The sequence below is a fragment of the Physella acuta genome, unplaced genomic scaffold (genome assembly GCF_028476545.2).
Source record: "Physella acuta isolate Inbredline_101_S28 unplaced genomic scaffold, ASM2847654v3 ptg000144l, whole genome shotgun sequence".
NCBI classification, from domain to species: Eukaryota; Metazoa; Mollusca; class Gastropoda; family Physidae; genus Physella; species Physella acuta.
The window spans coordinates 893,477-914,707 of NW_026731663.1; the positions used below are offsets into that span (position 1 = coordinate 893,477).

The window sequence follows — 21,231 nt, forward strand, 5'->3', positions numbered from 1 at the left end:
ATATATATATATATATATATATATATATATATATATATATATATATATATATATATATATATATATAGTGTGTGTGTGTGTGTGTGTGTGTGATGATTATGTTTTACTTTTACAGAAATTAATAAAGTAACGCCATAAAAAATAAGCTGATCTAAAGAGACGTGTTCACATCTTCCAGACCCCATTAGTATTTAGATGTTTGTCTTCTTATCTTCTTTGAATCGGCGCATTAATTTGTGGCCTATCTCTCCACCGGTGGCTGTCAATAGGGCGCGAGTGGAGCTGCAGTGCACTCGGGAGAGGCCTTTAATGCCGGCCCGTGTGGTCGCAGGAGCCGAGCGGAACCCCGGCATTATTGGACCGCTGATAAGTTTATGATGTAAGGGTCCAATTTAATGACTTATTTCCAAAATGAAGAATCGGAGCGGAGCCCGAGCCGCGGCCCTGTTAATGAAATTTAGCGACGGAGCTATCAATTCTCCGGTAATGTCGTCGGAGCAGACCGCCTTGGGCCCGGGGTACGGGCCCTTAAGTGGCCCCTCTCATCAATATCTTGGCGCTCTCTAATAAGTATGTGCGCACGACTAGACAGCCTGACGCTGACTTAAGAAATTAATACAGGAACATAAAAATAGCGAGATGACAATTTCTCTAAAGAAAGCGCTGGGTGAGGAGTAAAAAGAAGAAACCGATAAAAGGAGTGAGGAAAAAAATGGATGTTAATAAAGTGAATCAACCACTCAGGACACATAAAAAAGGGGGAGGTTAAAAAGACGAACATGTTTTTATTGTTTCTTGTAGGACGTCAACGCAACAATATTTTCGTGATACTGAACTGGTGTAAGGGTGGTGGGATGGTATGAGATGTTGGGGCCGAATTAACATGGAGTGATGGTAGTGTGGGGATGGTGTGGTATGGTGGGACAGAATTAGCATGGAATGATGGTATTATGTGTGAGGATGGTGTGGAATGGTATGAAATGTTGGGATTGAATTAACATGGAACGATGGTATTTAGTGTGGTAATGGTATGCAATATTAGGATGGAATAGAATGTTAAGGATATTAGCATCGAACTGAGTGTTGAAACACTGGATAGACTTACCAACTTCTTGTGTCTTCAGATTTCAACACGGGATGCTGAAAATAAAAATAAGAACAAGTCAATAAAAACGTGTGTGCCTGATCTTATAATCCTTGCTCTCGGTGGTGACAGGATCTAAGGCTGGGTCCCCTATGTCTGTAGCTAGCCTGGCCTGGGAGGTAAACACACAACTATACAAACCCACCACTTGTACACCCAACCCTCGCAACATTAAGTCCCAGTAATCAGTCATACGTTCATCTAAACACTAGTATCACCCTTGCTTCAAAACAGCCAATCAAATATTTCTGTACTTAAACTTCAACTAACACGAGAAAATCATTTTTTTAAATGTAAAAAAAAAAAGTCCAACGCCATCACCGAAGATGGAAATAATTCAACTAATATAAAGATCTGCATAATCCAACTTGAAATCTAAATAAGCTCGAGACCCTTCAGTATTAGAAAGATTTAAAAGTTGGGCCGGGCCGGGGAGTCGGGGGAGAGGGAAAAAATGGAGAGTGTGACAAGACTTGTTATTGAATTTGCTCAAAGTGAAAGATAACCATCATAACCTGTATCGATTTTCCTTGCACCCATCACTCGAGTTCAGGCAATTTCAAATACTCTCTCACCATCTTCCATTTCTTAAAAGTCCTGTCAAAAAGAAACGAATGCTTTTAATGAATCATGCCGCAATTGGGTGCGGAGTTGTATAACGGCAACCTTCGCTCTTTCCCAGGGAGGGAAGAAAAATCTCAACTGTTTTTCCACGTCATATGGTAACCAAGTAATGAACTTTGTTTCCTTCGTGTCTCCGTACTACTTCATCAGCAGGGAGGCCAGTAAGGAGAAAGCTAAATCCCCCCCCCCCCTTTCCCTCCTTGTACAGTTTGACCTTTCCACTCTTGAAAGTGAAAGGGGAAAAAAATCCAATAGCTTTTCTAATTTCCAAAATGTGGATGCACCTTATTTCGTATGGCGGTAGTCCCTGTCCCATGGCGATACTTCGGTCAGTATCTTTACATCAGCAATTTGCTGGATTCATCAAACGCAAAATTGGGCCCTACGAAGATAATTTGTGGGTTTGAAGGCCCAATCAGGAATATTTGTCTTGCGTGGGGACACTTGTGATGGGACCCGCTCTCCCCCGGTCCCCACAGATTCCAGCATGGCCGGTGATTAATTGGTACGCACCACCACAATCTGACCAATCGAACAACAGTCGCCCAGCACGAGAGGCCCTCAAGACACTACTGACAAATTTCTTTGTTGTTGTTTTTTTTTTACCCTCTGTATTATCATCGTTTTCTATTTAAATGAGCTGTCGATTATGCTCCAAACTCCATTCCAAGAAAGAGAACTTATCTAAAATACATCGGTAACTAAGTCCGATAACCATTCACACGAAATGCCGGCTTTCCGCGGACTGACAGAGAAATAGATTGCTTTAATAACAAAATAAAAAATTCCATTTAGTTGCTTTATTTGTGATAATTGCTTCAGAAAACCTGGTTTCTCATCCCCGTTCATAACCTTTTCGATTCATACTTTAGCATTCTATTCCCCGAGAAATGAATTTAACCTTTTATTTCAAAGAAATAAAATAATTTTTGAAAGTTTTTGTCAGACTTTTTATGTTTAGATGAATTAAAGGCATGTAATCCTTTTTACCAGTAAACATGATAGGAAATCTAACATGGGCGATAACTGTGCTGAATGAATATTTTAAACAATTCAGAACCCCCTATAATTCTATTGCATTTTCAAATAACTGTCAAGAATTTTCATCAATTTTTTGTCTAACAACCAACTTGCAGTAAACCATGTAGATGCTGGGATATTAAAATTGACTTCATTTGGAAACAAGATTTTAAAAAAAAAATTGCAAGGACTCACACAATAAAACAAAACATGAAAAAAATTAAAATTTGAAATGGATATTTCAAGTTGCATCTGATTACTTATTATTGCTATCTTTTTCTATTATGGTTTGTATTTTTCTCTTAAAAATATTTAGCTAAACATTGATTTTTTTTAACTATCTGTATCTTAATATGTATTTCAAAATGCAACTGAATTCAAGATTTTATTTTAAAATGGCAGATAACAGACTCCAAAGAACATAAATACTAGATAACTTTTAAAGTTAGGGTTATATAGTGCAACAATTTTACAGAATGATAATTTAAACAGAATATTTTGAAATTTTTCATGGTAAAAATGTGAGTAAACTCTTGAAGGAATGAACTGAAAAAAAATTACAATAGTAAAGTTGGAATGAAATTTAAGGGTTGAGAATATTTGCGTTATGATCGTATGTGTAATGATTGTATGTGTAATGATCATATGTGCTACACACAGTTTCATATAGAGAATCAGGGACATACAACAACTATGTAATATAATCATTTATGTCATCTATTCACACTGTCATATACGAAACTAGCAACAACATACAACTACTATGGAATGACATCATTCATGGTCAACAGACATCAACACAGAGCTAAATCACAGGGGGGTGTAGGACAAAATGCCGACATCAAAAGGCTGACAGGACAAAAGGCAGAAGTGGTAAAAAAAAAGGCATACACCTCAAAACCTGATAGACTATAAAGCATGTATGAATCCTGATTTGACTAACTGAAGACAGAAATACAACTATAAGTATAAGAGTTTTCAAAAACTGTCCTAAATTTCAATTACTAAAAAAGTATTTCAAATTCCAAGAAAAAAAAATGTCAGTTTCATCATAAGTTAGAAAATATTTTCTCTTTATTACAATCGGTATAACATTCTCAAATAACAGAATGGAATAATGCAGGGCTGTGAGACCAGATTAAAAAGCAACAATTGATTGCGTTTAAATTAAAGCTGGGATGAAAACAACTTGGTTTCAACTGACCACTGTAACCTGAGAACTTTCTCATCAGTTCACACATCCAACACAATGACCTCATCAGTCATTGTCTTCATCACATCATATCTGTGCTCCACTATGCACATACAAGTAAAACTTGTACAGAAAATCACTACTTTTTTTACAAGTCTGCTTATGTATTGGTCTGCCCTTTACTTAAATTTTAAATCAATTTACATCACAAACAATAATTATGTCATTTCATCGGTGGGGTGAAAAAATCGATGGTTTAACTGATTGGAAAAATGTACACTAGTTAATTAATTTTAAAAATACATACCTCTGTAAACCAATGCTACACAGGCTGCAAGACAAATCGCAAACACTTGTAATATCTGTAAAAAGAAAAGTTCCTAAAATGACTATAATTTAATAATTTTACTCACTTTATGTTGTAAAAAATTTACTCACTTAATGTTAACTCAGTAAAAACTCAGTATACACTTAATAAGGGGCTTAGAGCACAGAACTTAGCTTGATTTTCAATTTATTTTTTTATTTTGAATGTTTTTCCATTTTTTTTTATACATGAACATTTTAAATTAACATAATACCATTATTAGTTTCAACTGAAAATTCACATTTTCATACATATTTTTCGAATATCAAGAAGGTACGTCCGTCTAGAAAAATATGAATTTACAGGAAAATGCTCTCAGAAAACAGGACTGTAAATTTTTTTCAAAGCGACAAAGCCTAGCGTGCATATATCAGCATGACCAGCTTGCAATCGCTCATTTAACTACCACAATTTGAGTAAAGTTAAACACACCTATCACCCACAACAGTCAAACACATCACTATGCCTATAAACCATGATGTTACTTGGCTATAAATACAATGCACAAAATTTTGATGGAGGTGTGAAATGACAAAATTTACTGCTCTTGATCTTATGACCAACATGACTAAATTTTACGATTGCTTATTATGTGAGAGCTCAATTTAAATTGATAGCAATTTTACAGCTACAAGTCCCGATAAATGTGAAACTAAAACTTCAGATACATACACCTGTTGTCCATTGTTCAATAGTCAAGTAAACACATCACTAGAGGATATATTAAAAAAATAATTTGCGTGTAGATGTATGACGATGAAATAAATCAGGTAGATGTGATACTACATCATGTCATACATCATATCTCATAAAAATAAACCGGGAGTGATCTACGTAAACTTTCTCAAATATTCTTATAATGGACACTACGAGGGATGGCAACTCGGGATATAGACAATATTTTTAATCTATTTTTAATTACTTAAACTTTTTAAAATAGAATAGAATCTCGTAGAAAAAAGAATTGCACACCAAGTGAAAGCCTAACAAAGTGTTATAAAAGTGCAGAATATTATTAGTACTTCATAAATTCAGATGCGTTTTTTGAGTAATCGGAAATAGCGTAAATTACTACTTCCGATCAACAGAAATTACTTAAAATTTGACAGAAGGCAGGGAATTAGATCTTTTCCTTACATGTGAAATTTCATTTATCTGTCTGAAATAGTACTCCAGTTATAGGCTTTTGGAAAATTTGAGATTAGAAAAAGTTCCACTTCCTGTTATCGGAAATTGCTGAAAAGTTGATACAGATCTACAAATTTGATATAATACTTATATATGAAATTTTATTAAAGAATTATAAATTAAATAAATGAGATCAGGAAATGATAACTGAACACAAACTTGGTTAAGTAACATTTTGTTGGATGATTTCTAGCTTTTTTTAACATATGTAAACCATAACATTACAACCCTGAAACCTTTCTGAATATTGTTTTTATATAACACTATGAAGAATGGCAACTTTTTAAAATAGAATACAATCTCGTACAAAAAAAGAATCGCGCACCAACTGAAAGGCAACCAATATGTGTATAATAGGCTTTTGAAAAACAAAATGTAGAATAAGTTCCACTCCTAGTTACTGGAAATTGCTGAAAAGTTGATACACAACTACAAATTTGATATAATACTTATAATGTACGAAACTTCATCAACCTAGCTGTCTGTAATGGTACTCAATCTATTGTGTTTACAAACACACACACACAGACATACGGACAAAGTTGCAAAACTATGTTTTTCTGACTCAAAGAGAGTGTAAAGCAGAGGTCTCCAAACTTTTTAGTCAGAGGGCCGCATTAACTATCAAATTTCAGTTCGGGGACCAGTTTCTTCCAGGCATGTCTTTGATTTTTCTGGGCAAAGTTCCTCAGCCATCACCAACAAACAATTTTTCCTTGGACAGAAAAACTCTCCACGGGCCAGATAAGAGGACTTTGCGGGCCGTAGTTTGGAGACCCTGGTGTAAAGCATTGAGATTTGTGAAAATCTCAATTTTTATTTTTTGCAAAATTACAACACTTCCTCTATACTTCATACACAACAAAGAAAAATGAGTTTTTAACTTTTTAAAACTATATTATTTTGGTTCCATATTTGGCTCTTAAATTTGATGTTTTGTTAACTTGTAATAATGTAATCTAAAACTTGGCAATATTGTATTTAAAATATTTAATTTAAATCATAGTTAGACATCTATTTTTACTGCTGTTTGTAGGTGGAGGTAAAATAAGAGATACAAAAAACAAAATGCTGATGTGTTATAAATGTGAGTAAATCGCAAAAACTATTGATCACCAATTTACCCATAAAACTTGGTAGACTATCATGCAGCTTTTTAATTTATTTTTGTATAGTTAGTTACCACCGATGCAAACATATTTTTGAGCACAAAAATACAAAAAGGTCACAAATCTACAATGGTATAGGCGTGTGCTCAGCCAAACTAGATAAATTACCATCAGATCTACACCTACTCCCCCCCCCCATGTCACAGATAACTACTATGAAAAGGGTTATCAACCAAACTCAATTAAAAAAAACAGTGAAGAAGCAGCATTACCAGCAGGTGATTCTGATAAAAATGCTTTTTCAACATTTGGAAATCTAATAAACAAAGAAAGGCTAAGAGAATTAATGCAAAGTGGCCTGTGCAAGCAAGTGGTGTTTGGCATTGTCTTATTTTTTGCCACTTTAAAATTAAACTTGTTGTGAGCTGCCCTTAACTTTCTCGAATATTTTTATACAAGAGTAACAATAAAAGGTAATTTAAGAATATAATCTTAATCTTTGAAAGAAATTTTGTCTACTTAACTGTTATAAATTATTAAGTACCACTTCTGGTAAGCGGAAATAGTTCAAAAGTTGATAGAAATTTGTGCATAAAATCTAATACTTACTTTATAAATTATGAGGGCCAAACTGAAAGGTAGTCAAGTTACCAGCTTTTGATATATATATATATATATATATATATATATATATATATATATATATATATATATATATATATATATATATATATATATATTTACATTACATGTGTGTGTATGTGTTGGCCTATAATTTAAATATGTCACATACGTGTACATGATATATGTGTATAAGCTTTAATCACTGCTGACTTAATAGTAACGATGTTCATCTTACGTCTGTTAATAATATAGTTGGATGTAGCAATGTTTTCTCAATAGTTAGCATGTTTATGTCATGGTGCCACCCCACCCTCTGGTAATAATTGTCAATTTGTACTTATTTATTTAAAGACTATTTAACTTTAATTAATCATTAATGGAACTGGCAAAAAGAAATTTTTCTCCTTTACATTTTTCTATTTTTTTTTGCATTGGTGTTACCCCCCTAAATGGTGTCACCCGCTGCGGCCCGCACCCCCCGCCCTGCCCTCGCTACGCCTCTGCTTTCACTACTTCCAGTTATGAGAAATCACTCAAAAATTGATAGAAAATTACAAATTTGATAGTGGCCTCAACTAAATCAACTAAATGGCCTAGGGCTTATTTCAAATTTCATCACCTCATTAATTGAAACAGTACTTATGTTATCGTGTTCAAGTGTTCACATACACACATGAACGGACATAAAGAAAAAATTGCAAAAATAAGTTTTTCCATCTCAGGAAGGTATAACAATCCAGGATTTGATAAATTTTGACTTGGATGATTTGGTAGGCCTATACAAATGTCCAATTATAGACTCTTCCAAAAAATAGGTAGGTTAGGTTGTTAGCAGCTTTCACTTCGCAGTACATCTGGTTTTATAGTTAGAAATTACTATTCAAATTTTGAAATTAGGGTTAGTTAGATGTAGATTCTAGAACTAGGGTTGGGGGTTGGTTAGCATTGACATTATCGAGTGATTTGTGTAGTTAGTTAACTACCAGTAACCTACTAACAGTGTTAGTAACATTCCTTTTTTAAGAAGATTCTAGAATAGATCTAGACATCTATTACTTTTATCGGACACACACGCACTGGCATAAATAAAAAAATCCACCAAATGTTTTATTTAATTTACTAACACAAAGTAGTCTCATAAAATTAATAGAAATTCTAGGCTTACTTTAAATTTTGTGTTTAGTTTGGTAAGTAGATCTAGATCTAGTCTAGAATTTAAGTGACTTAGGTCCAGATCTAGTCAGTTTTGGAAGAGTCTATTATCGGACATCAGTATCTAAAGTCATCCAAATTAAGTTAAAACATTAATTTAATGCACATGACTCTATTTTTATTTCAACGGTCAAATAAACTATGGTTTACAGTTTACACTACACAGTACACAGTACACAGTAATGACACAGTAAGACGAAGTCAAATGTTAACGAAACTCAACATATCAACATACCCAATAATTTCCGACGCTATATCGTCATTTTACCCAATTTTAAATTTAGATCTAGATTTATCTAGACTAGATCTATAATCTAGATTCTAGTCATTAGAATTAGAATCTAGTCTGAAGTCTGAACTCAGGACCCAACTTTAAAATTAAAACACAAAATGGACTAAGAAGTCATCACTAAGTGGCGGATGCCTACTCACTGGAAAGCACTGATGAAATAGATTTTCTAGATTCCAGTACTCGCTGTTATTAAGATAGCAGTTGTTACCGGATGATTTAACTAATTAGATATAGATTCTAGATCAAATCTGGTCCTAGTATCAGCACCTAGAGATCTACTCTGGTTGTTTTTTAAGACCGGTAGTTTTCTAGAAAGCAGCCATCTTGAATTAAATCCCCAATTATTTTCGCCTTTATACTATTCAATTATTAATTGTTGTGTAGGCTTATAGTTTTTAGAAGGATCAAGGCTTAGCTACGAGGCTAAGAGGGAAACACAAGAAACATTATATATATATATATATATATATATATATATATATATATATATATATATATGTATGTATATATATATATATATGCTGAGGTAGATTGACAAACAATGACGAGAAGCCGCGTTGGTGTTAACAATCTTTTATTTACAGACGCCATGATGCAAAGAGAGAGGAAGGAAGTGGCCAGAGACAACTATATATAGATAACAACATGTAAGGGACATCACTCAAGATAACAATATAAATATAATACCAATACAATTATCTCAATCTATTACATCCCTTTACCCTTAGAACACAATAACACATCTCTCAATAGAACAATTGATAGTATCCTAAAATCACCAATTATATTGTAACATGAACACTATGGTAGATTACATCCTTACAAACAATGCACAATATGCCACAACATAATTAAAATACAAAACAATAATGTCAAAGTCCTCTTGACCTTTAAGATCATAGGTCTAACTTATTTGTGACTTTGATTGTCCTGCTTGACCTTCTCAGTGGCTTTTGATTTGGTGACTCAATATTCTGACCATCTGGATTCTCTATCTCAGGAGGTCTAGGCTTTAAATCATTAACTCCAGAATTTACATTTTCTGACTCCAGACAACTTGGTTCACTCATATCAACAGAACTTGGTTGTGGAACAAACTGAGTTGATGTGAACTGTTCAGATTTGGTGGGATTGGCAGATTCACACTTATTATCTGCACAAGTTATTTTTAACTTTATAAGGCACAGGTCCTGTACATTGAACAATTTGACCTGGTATCCATTTTTCCTTTCTCCCATAATTTCTTAGATACACATTCTTATTAACACCAAATTCTCTTTCAATGCATGAGTTGTCATGATTTAATGGAACTATTTTTGAATTGGCATCTGAAAGTATTAAATGGCAAAAAATCTTTTTTCTTTTCTTTTGATGTTACCCTTTTAGTTTCTGTAAGTGCTAATGATGTTAGCAAAGTTGTTTGATGATCACATTCCTTCTTACTAATGTATTCTCTTTAAAACATTTGAAATTGCCATATCACCATAATCATTTATTAAGTTACAAATACTTTGTTTAGGCAACTCTGACTGATAATGGACTGCATCTTCTCCATCTTTTATATTATCTTCACAAAGGGTTTTAATTTCTTATTTTATATGGCCTTAAGTCATCATTCACAGACTCTTCAGGCCAACCATTCATACAGTGCTCATATACTTTTATTAAGCACTCATCTTTTTGTGTTTCTCTTTTAATATCATTCACATTTATATTGGAGTTATCCATGATAGTGAAGAGAACAAATACATCTTCTGGTACATAGCTCAGGCTTTGGTTTTTTTAAAGGTAATCTACTAAGGCTATCTGCACTATTCTCAGATCCAGGTTTGTATTTCAATTCATAATTGTATGCAGTTAATGTGATAGCCCATCTTTGAATTCTTGGTGAGGCATGCTCAGGTAGGGTTTTGTTTTCTCCAAATAAACCTAGCAATGGTTTATGATCTGTAAAGATGGTGAACTTCCTACCAAACAGAAACTTATGAAATTTCTTTACACCAAAAATGATGCCTAAGCCTTCCCTATCTAACTGAGAATAATTTTTCTCAGCCTGGTTCAAAGATCTACTGGCAAAAGCAATGGGTCTGTCACCCTTCTCATCCATGTGGGACAAGACTGCTCCTACACCATCTGGTGAAGCATCACATGTTAATATAAGTCTTTTCCCTGGGTCATAGTGAGTTAGTAAGGTGTCAGCAGACAAAGCCTCTTTTGCTGTATTAAAAGCAGCTTCTTGTTGTTTACCCCAGTGCCAAGTTGCATTTTTCTGTAGCAGCTTGTACAGTGGTGATAGTTTACCAGACAGATTCCCTATGAACTTTGCATAGTAATTTATTAAGCCCAAAAAAGCTCTTAGTTGTTGGGTATTTTCAGGTTTGGGTGCTTCTTTAATGGCTTTTGTTTTCTCAGGTTGAGGTCTGATGCCTTGTTTGCTCAATATATAACCAAGAAAACTAATTTCTGTCAACATGAATTGACATTTATCTTTGTTTATCTTTAAACCTTTTTCACCAACAATTTTCAATACTTTATCAAGTGTTTTAAGATGTTCAGTGTCATTCTTACCAGTTATGTACACATTGTCAAAGTACACACAAACATTTGGAATGTCCTTAAAAATACTGTCCATGACAGCTTGGAAAATTCCAGGGCTAGATGATATGCCAAAACATAGTCTTTCATATTGGTAGAGTCCTTTATGTGTGTTTATTGTCGTATAGACTTTTGAATCTGGATGCAGTTCTAGTTGAGTGTAAGCATGACTAAAGTCTAATTCAGTGAATTTGTCTCCTCCTGCCAAATTCAAAGAGATTTCCTCAATGTTAGGTATAGGGTACCTATTTAGCTCTATTTGCTTATTCAGTGTAGTTTTATAATCTCCACAAATTCTTATAGAACCATCCTTCTTTAACACTGGCACAATGGGTGTCGCCCAATCGGAATAGTCTACCTTCTTTATGATGCCATTAGATTCCAATCTACTTAGCTCATTTTCAATTTTATTCCTCATTGCATAAGGTGGAACTCTAGCTTTGCAGTATCTTGGATTTGTGTCTTTAATGCTTATCTTCACTGTTCTATCATTTAGTAATCCTGGGTTACCAAAAACACATTTATTTTCAGATATTACTTTATCTAGTGAAGTAAGACTAGATTCTTTTACATTCTTCAATGAACAAATACTCTCCCAATTTAACTTAAGATCACTTAACCAGTTCCTACCTAGTAATGGCGGTCCATTTCCTTCAACCACAAGAAGAGGAAGTTTAACACTTTGACCATTATAACTTACATGAACCATACACTCTCCTATTACCGGAACATTGTCACCAGTGTATGTTGTTAGACACTTGTGACATGGCTGTAGAGACACTGATCCTCCTGTGACAGCGTCAAAATCTTTCTTTGTTATGACTGTTAGGGATGCTCCAGTGTCAAGTTGGAAGCTGATGCTCTTACCGTTGATATAAACTTGTACATTGATGGGAGCATGACTTATTGATTTCACAGAGAACAGGTTGAAATCCGGCTGCGAATCAGTTTGAGCATTTTTACAGGTAGAGTGGTTCATTGGGTGGGTTAGGTAGTCTTGGTGAGAGTTAACATAGTGCTGCCTTTGGTTGCGGTACTGTCTTGACTGGCTAGATTTAGCAACAGACGAAGACTTTGCAAAGCAGGCCTTGGCAATGTGACCTTGCTTACCGCACTTATAACAAGTTGCTAACTTGAACTTGCACCGATGAGATGCATGGGGACCTTTGCATCGATGACATTTTTGATAATTATTACTAGATTTAGATCTAGGATTTGAACGAGCAGGCTGTTTAGCATAAGTTGGAATGCTCTGTTGGGGTTGATGTTTGTTGACTAACCTGCTGTTTACTGCATGGATCCCTGAAGGCGTAAGAGATTTCGCCGCATCTGATGACTGCTGGAATGAAGTTGCAAGTTGTATTGCTTTTTCTAATGTTAGATCTGACTCGAGCAGCAACTTTCTTTGAATATCAGGACTGTTTACACCTGTCACAAACTTTTCACATAATCTGTCAGACAGCGTTTCTCCGAATTCACAAAATCTACTTAAATGACGTAAAGCAGCAACATATTCTGATATTGACTCGTTTGGTTGACGAGTCCTACTGTCAAATCTAGCTCGACATAGAAACTTTGATGGGGTAGGCGCATGGTGGTCTGTTAGCAATTTGCTCAGCTCGTTAAAGCTCTTGGTAGTTAAACTTTCTGGTGCGCATAAGTCTTTTAGTAGCCTAAATTGTTGAGGCCCTATGACTGTTAACAAAACAGCTCTCTTTTTGGCTTCTATCGTCACGTCGTTAGCTTCAAGGTAAAAGCTTAACCTCTCTAGGTAATCTTGAATGATTTCATCATTCGCATCAAATTCTTTCATTTGGCCATACAGCGCCATAATTCTAGAAATAATTAGCTAATAAGCTCTAGCAAACCTCTTTTTTGCGTAAGTAGGTGCTCTTTCTAGTAGATGTTTATCCTTCGTCGCCAAATGAGGTAGATTGACAAACAATGACGAGAAGCCGCGTTGGTGTTAACAATCTTTTATTTACAGACGCCATGATGCAAAGAGAGAGGAAGGAAGTGGCCAGAGACAACTATATATAGATAACAACATGTAAGGGACATCACTCAAGATAACAATATAAATATAATACCAATACAATTATCTCAATCTATTACATATGCCTAATTACATAGAGAGAGGGGGATGAATTTGGGAGCTTAGGGCCTAAATAAATTTAAAGAACTAGATCTATAAACTATAAACAGAGTCAGGGTCGTTATTCGTGTGTGTGATTCACCTATGTTGTATACATCTCACACAGACTTCACTTTGTTGTTTAATACCAAAATATAAATATCGTTGTAACGGATTTTGGTTATTGTATTAACAAAATACTCTAGAACTTTCACCCAATTATCCACTATCCGCGCCCTTTCACGCCATTTACATGGTGTCGCCGAATTTTAAAAAATATCAATTAATAAACAATATTTTATCAGGTTTAAAAAAAAATGGTGTGGTGAGAAAAGATTTTTAAAAAGTTGTTGGGGTGTGTTACCGAGGCGGAACTAAGTGGGCGCCAAACGGGGTAAGAAAAAAGGGCATTCTGATCTACATTACTAAACTATACACAGCCGAAGTTAAGATTTTTTAAAGTTCCATATCCGTTGTATGTCACGAAAATACACAATCTTAAAGAACAGTTAAGCTTGGGGACGGAGGCTTTTTTGACTACTTGAATAACAGTTGACTATAGTTAAATTGGGGGGGGGGGGGGGGGATGGGAAGGGGTTAAAAATTTATAATCTGTCTAAGGGGTGGGAGGTAGAATGGGTTGCTACACCTTTGGTGTGGTACCCTGTGGTAAAGCACCGTGTATCACCCGACCTAGTGACGCCACTGCTTTCAATTCTATTTTGCCTATACCGCTCTCTAAAATTTGATTGGCCAGTACTAGCAAATCTGTGATTGGTTATCTGTCGCAGATATTTCCAGACGTCAAAAAACTACAAGGGCTTGGTAATGTCACTCAAGGCAGAGATACCGTGTTTATTCTTAACGCGTTAATTAATTAGTCATTTCTTCTCTCAGTGACCACTACGGTGGTCAGTGTCGCCCCCCCCCCCCCTCCCCCGAGCATTTGATAAGTACAAAATCAACAGAAAACATGCTGAACACATTGGAGCTAAAGATCCTCCTGTAATATAAGGATATGCTCATGGTGTGAATTTATGGAGAATTAGAACCTACCAAGATCAACTTTGGGGGGGGGGGGGGGTGAAAGGTGTACAACCAAAACACTAAAGGGAAAATACCACAAGGTGGAAGTGAGGGGCGCAACTGACAAAGCCACAGGGATGGATAGATGAATTCAGAGTTTCTTCCAGGCATCTCTTCGGGGGGGCGAAGCCCCCCCGAAAAATTTTTACCGCCCCCCCGAACGAAATGAAATTTATATAATTTATATAGAAAATATATACTTTTAACAGTGTCCGCCCCCCCCCGAAGAAAGTTTACCGCCCCCCCGAAGATTTCAAGTGCCCCCCCGGAGAAAAAAGTCTGGAAGAAACACTGGATGAATTATTTTAGGAACCGCAATGACCTCGGTGCCAACTGCGCTAAAAGTTGAATTTTAAAACACTACAAAATGAATGTTATTACACTGTATACTGTGCTGTGTCATTTTCTTAATTTGACACCAGGTTTAGTCCGTCTTCGTGGTGACAGCCCCAAAGTCGCATCGTTAGGTATTTCTTGGTTTTCCTCTTTAGTGCTTTCCTTGGAGATTCCATCTGAACCTACCTCGTGATACTAATTGGTGGTTGGTGTAATTTGCTATACTTACACACTACTTTTTCGTCTAGCCATAAAAATGCAGATCAGCACTAATTTTATCTGTATATCTAAAAGCATCATTCAAAATGTGTGCCGCATTAATTGCAAGTAGTATAGAGTTTATTATACTTGTGACGTCGAGTTTCTAAAGGCAAACGTGAGTTCTAAAACTTCCAACAGCCCATCAGAGGCGCAGCTTGGGGAGGGCGGGTGGGGCGACCACCCGGGGCGCCGATCATGAAGGAGCTCGAAACGGATACTAAAAAATAAAAACTAATTCTGAACAGCAGTCATTTTTTAAAAAAATATCCTGAACATGGCTTACTTGCTTAACTATTTTCTTCATTATTTCTGGACACCAAATAAAAGCAATAGATGTGTCTGTGTGTGTGTTTCGGGGGGGGGGGGGGGGGGGCTTTTGTTTTTACAAAGTGAATAACTATGTAAAGGCTAAATGGGGGGAGGATGGGGGCGAAGCTGATAGTTTGCCCCAGAATGGGTATCTACGCCCCTGAAACCAATAGCTTATTACTGCTTATTATAACGTAAGTAGTTTGTTGTAAAAATCCATTTCAACAAAACATTTGAACCATTGTATGCCTATTTATGTTCCAACAATTGTTCTGGTGTGATTCACTGAGACTCCGTTTCCCTTAGCAACGAGCTTATGGGTATTAAAAATAAGAGAGAATGGACTTCTTAACAGCAGATCAAATAAATAAGGTTTGACAACTCTAAGCCGGAAGTAGAATTCCTTAAACCAATCAGCTTTCAACAAGAAGAAAACAGATTTAAAATGTTTTTACAATAATAAGTCTAACATTGAGAAGCCATTGTAAAACAAAACAAAAAAAAATGTAAAATGTTACATTCGTATTTTAAATAATTATTAAAAAGTAGAAAATATTTTTGGCTGTTGGTTGCTACTGGTGCCGTGACCACAGGCAATCAGAAATTATTAGAGTAAAAATAAAAGCTTTCAACAGTTGATAGGTCGCCTCTGCTTCGATAATTTTCATTTTCAATTCTGAAACACATCTCCCATCTCGTCTTATTAGTGGCATTTTAGTTCGGGTTTCAAGTACTAGACGGGGAACAGTCCCATTTCGATTTTGTGGGGACCTTGTTTGGCAGTGTAGGGAACTTGATTTGTTGGCGTTGTTGAGTTAAGTGGGTGAAGGGGTGATGAAAAGGGGGGAGGGGGTTAGGGACGAATTTTTTTTTTTCATGTTTTAAATAGTTTTCGTTTCCACGTTGTATTGAATCGTAATGTGTTTACTAAAATCATTAAAAGGAAAGTCTGTGAAGTTTGCGTGACTGTGCGTGCTGTTCGTGAGTTGTAATGAACGTGAATTGAATGGTATCAAAATGGCGGCGGTTGAGACTGTCGAAGCTTCCTGGGTAACTTGTTTTATTTTTGTTTGGGTAATGGCGTCTTCGTTAATCTAAAGTGTGACTAAATATGACAGCAGATTTGATTCCCGTCTGCTACTTGGCGAAGGACCAGAAATGTAACTGGATTTATTTTTCTCTTAAGCGCTACAAGTGGTATTTCAAGTAAAAACATCGTACTGTGGAAACGGTCTTAAAACATCAAATTTAACACGAAGGTTAGCCAATTACAGTTGAAAGAAAAGTTTTAAGCCATGAGTTTAAGCACGCAATATTTAAAACTTTATTATAACGCTACATTTGATTACGTTGTGTTATCATAGTGTATTATATTCATTTTAAATAGTCAAAACTGTTAACTGTAAAAGTTGACGACTGATCAAATCTCCTTATTATTTTAAAAAATCTAAATTTTTTATCTTAAGTCTAAATGGTATTCAACTGGAACAAATGATATTATCGCCATATATTACTGCTTTATATCGAACTGATGTTCTTATTTTAATTTTATAACAATAAAAAAGTGTAGGCCTATAACACCCTTAAACATGTTTTATGCTCATTTGTAAATACCATATTTGAAATATTGTAAATTTTTCTCTACAACAATTAGGCTATAAAAGAAATGAATTTTAAAAAAACTAAAAAGATAGCAGAATCATCATGAAATCCTCTACAGGTGTGTGATTGGGTAGATTGAATTAAATAGCACCCAATAACCTCTACATCTTTTGTCATTAGATGAACTCTACTTCACCTGACTAAAGTACATAATTTAGACCCCGCCATGAAATTTTTCTTAATGCTAGCTTGAATATAGAAGTATTAGCAGACCAGATGTCCACAATACAATTTACCAGCATGCGTTACTAGGATTCGTGTAAACCGTAATGAGGATTGAAAATTAAAGACATCGGACTGCAAGAAGAAGTAATGAGAAAGAAGCCATGCAGCCACGAAGCCCTAACCTACACAATATGACAACGGTAGGACAGGATCAATACGAGGTCCATTTACAAATACAAAATATACAGAGAGGACATTATTCTAACAGCTAAGTCTTTTAATCCAATGTGTTCACGGAGAGATATGCAAGGTTTCTATACGCTACAATAGGGGAGTGAAGGTCAAAAACATTCGTTTTAAAAAGATATCTTTTAGAGATGGCGGTCAACGGTGCTGATATATATATATATATAAATATATATATATATATATATATATATATATATATATATATATATATATATATATATATATATATATATATATGTATATTGTGCATAATTTAGTAGAATATGCTCTTAAAATATCCATAATAACCCGACTTGACGCTAAAAAAACCGATGTAAGGAAATTAAAACCAAAATAATTTATAAATATTTGAAAATATCTAAACTGGAAATTTTTAAACACAATATAGGGTGAATGTCGATTTTAAAAAAATAGTACACAAAATAGATTAAAGAATTATGTGTATTTTAAATACGATATTGATTAATTGCTAGTGCTGTCAATTTAAAATGCAATTAGTTTGATGATAAAAGTGTATAACCTCCTTAATTGGAGCAATTATGTTGTCATATTAAGAGATGTAGTGGAATATAATATGTAAAGAAAAATTTGCTGAAATTTTTTTTAAAGTATATATATATATATATATATATATATATATATATATATATATATATATATATATATATATATATATATATATATATATGTGTGTGTGTGTGTGTTGAGGGCAATAAAAAGTTACGACCGAGTGTAAATTTAACTAGTATTAAACACAGTGGGCCTAAAGATTTTAAAATACAAACACGTCTTTTGAGTGTGTAGGGACCAGTGTATTTGGGGAGAGGGGAGGGGATTGGAAGAGTTCTTTTCCCCCTCTCTCCCCTGATAGAAAGTCATCTCACGTCAAGTTGCAAGTATTCACGACATTGACGCTGCTCATTTTGCTTTATGTTTATTTTTTTCAAAATTTCCATCAAACCAACTTTATAATTATATATATATATATATATATATATATATATATATATATATATATATATATATATAGTTGGGAAACAATTTGAACTCCCCCATCCTCCCCATGTAAAACTAAAGCATAGACTTACAGACGTAAACATTTAAACTCAAAAACTCACACCGATACATTGTTTAAAAAAAACACAATCTACTCCTCAATTGAATTTTTTAACGCGGTAAAAATTTGTTTTTAACGGTCGAATTTTAAGCGTGCCATGAATTATTACCGCGCGGTGATTAACCGGTAATGAGCCGGCTGCCGGCGTCCACACCGCGCCCGGGCCTAGACAACAGTTTCAATGGGAGCCAATTATAACCCCGGCCTGGGCCTGCGCTCTGTTGCAAAGGTAAGGCCTCCTGTCACCAGAGTCGGCCTTAGATAATGAAGCCCTGACCCGCAGTCTGCCTAACAAAGCCGCTATCTTGGAGTAGACGAACTTCTAATAAATGAAATTAGTATCGACCGGGCTTTTTATCTTCGGATCTTCAAATTAGAGTTTTAAATTAGAAACCCGATTTCCAATATGTTGTATTTCAATGGAAATAAGCAGACAGATTAGCAGTTCTATTTGCGTATTCCATTCTTGTATTGTTGTATATATATATATATATATATATATATATATATATATATATATATATATATATATATATATATATATATATATATATATATATATATATATATATATATAATCAGAACTTATTTTGAACTATATGCTTTGACTTAGGTCTATGAGAACAAAACTTCAATGTTTACATACAAAAAACTAGAAGAATATATACATTTTTTAAAAGATTTAAACATTGTATTTCTTTTTTGTTTCCTCGCTCCTGGACATTGCTTTTCGAGCCAGATTCGAACCCTCAACAGTTGCAAGAGATAACTGCAGTTCTAGACTCCTCCATATAAAATTCCTAGTCTGGATTTAGAAAAAAAATTTCAAAGTCTTGGATTTCCTCGAAATGAATCATCTTTCGCGAGTAGAAAAAAAATTAATTTAATTAATTTGAATGTGTGAAAAATAAGCCTATCATTAACCGAAACAAAGCATTCTAATTAATATAAACCCGAGGAGGTTTTTAATATCCCGGCCATCTTATTATCAGCCTCACCTGAACGCTGGCCCGTGTTTTTACGGCGGGCTCAGGTATCAGCAGTAATTAACGCGCTTTCTGCGGTTTTTGCTGCTACTTGCTGTCATGCATACCTTTCTACAGGTACATCATTCGCAGGTACACGTTTCACTGGTGGACATTTCGTGAGTACACATTTCACAGGTACACATTTCGCAAGTACACATTTCACTTGTACTAATTTTAACGATACATCTTCCCGTTTTTTAAAATTTAAAATGACTTGTTGGGTATCGTGCTATGTAGGTTAATTTTCTCACTAAAGTGTTATGAAATCAGGTGTGTTCATTTAGCAACTTATTAGTAAACTGGTTAAAAACTGGTTAAAATAAAAACATAAATAAAAAATAATTTTTTTTATGTATATATATATATATATATATATATATATATATATATATATATATATATATATATATATATATATATATATATATATATATATATATATATATATATATATATATATATATATATATATATATGTGTGTGTGTGTGTGTGTGTGTGTGTGTGTGTGTGTGCGTTTGTGTATGTATGTCTGTAGTTACTTTCATATTTGAGGTCAAATTAGTTTGTAGATTAAATGACCACCGTTCTATTACACCCCTCCCCACACCCCAACTACAACTACGCAACACGCAAACACATCATTTTAAGAAAATAGCTTCTTTTATTTTTCTTTTTCTTTGTGTGTGTATATTCACAAATATCGTGTGTCTATGTTTGATTAAAAAATATACCCAGTGCCTATACAAGATACATTCATTAAACATTATCTTTTTTATGATTCACAGGGTGTCACTAAATAAAAAAAAGTTACTTGATATAAAATGTCACTGAATACAAAATGTCACCAGAGGTAAAATGTCACTTTACACATCATGTCACCTCGTATAATATGTCACTCAACAAAAAAGTTACCTGATATAAAATGTCACTAAATACAAAATGTCACCTATGTAAAATGTCACTTCACGTGTTAAAATTCAGAATGCTCGTATTTTACTGAGCTTAATAGAAAAATGTTGTCGTAAAAACAGATAGAATCTACTTCCTCTGCATTACCTGGTTACAGTACTTCACCAGAGGGTATAAACGTCACGTTCGTGAAGTGATAGTTTAAAACTTCTTGCGTGTGAGATAATTTCAAAGCGTGTGTGTGTAGCGATAGTTTGAAAACATGTGTGTAGCGATGTGTGTAGGGGTATTTTTAATAAGCATTTAGCGATAGTTCAAAACGTTTGTGCGTCTTACGATAGTTTAAAAACGTATGTGGGTGTTACGATAGTTTAAAAACCGTACGTAGGTGTAGCGTTGTTCGTGTTACGATATTTTAAAAACGACCATAACAGTTTAAACATCATTCAACCTCCAATCAACTGCTTTGAATATACCCGAATACTTGGCGTAAACTTTCTTGAAATTTCATCAGGTAAATAGTTCCACTCTAATGAGCTCACCGTCCTCTCCCTCCCCGCCTGTAACGCCCCATTGATTCGTCGCGAACCTGAGTAGACGGTACGAC

At 34.6% G+C, this 21,231-nt stretch overlaps 1 long non-coding RNA gene across 1 annotated transcript; it reads right to left on the reverse strand.

Moving 5' to 3' along the window:
• Window positions 1-1,103: 1,103 nt before the first annotated feature.
• LOC131935450 (uncharacterized) lies at window positions 1,104-9,085 on the reverse strand. Its single transcript, XR_009385944.1, has 3 exons — window positions 8,913-9,085; window positions 4,288-4,342; window positions 1,104-1,140 (listed from the first exon to the last, which is right to left on the reverse strand). It is a non-coding gene; the product is annotated as an uncharacterized LOC131935450 (long non-coding RNA).
• Window positions 9,086-21,231: the final 12,146 nt, after the last annotated feature.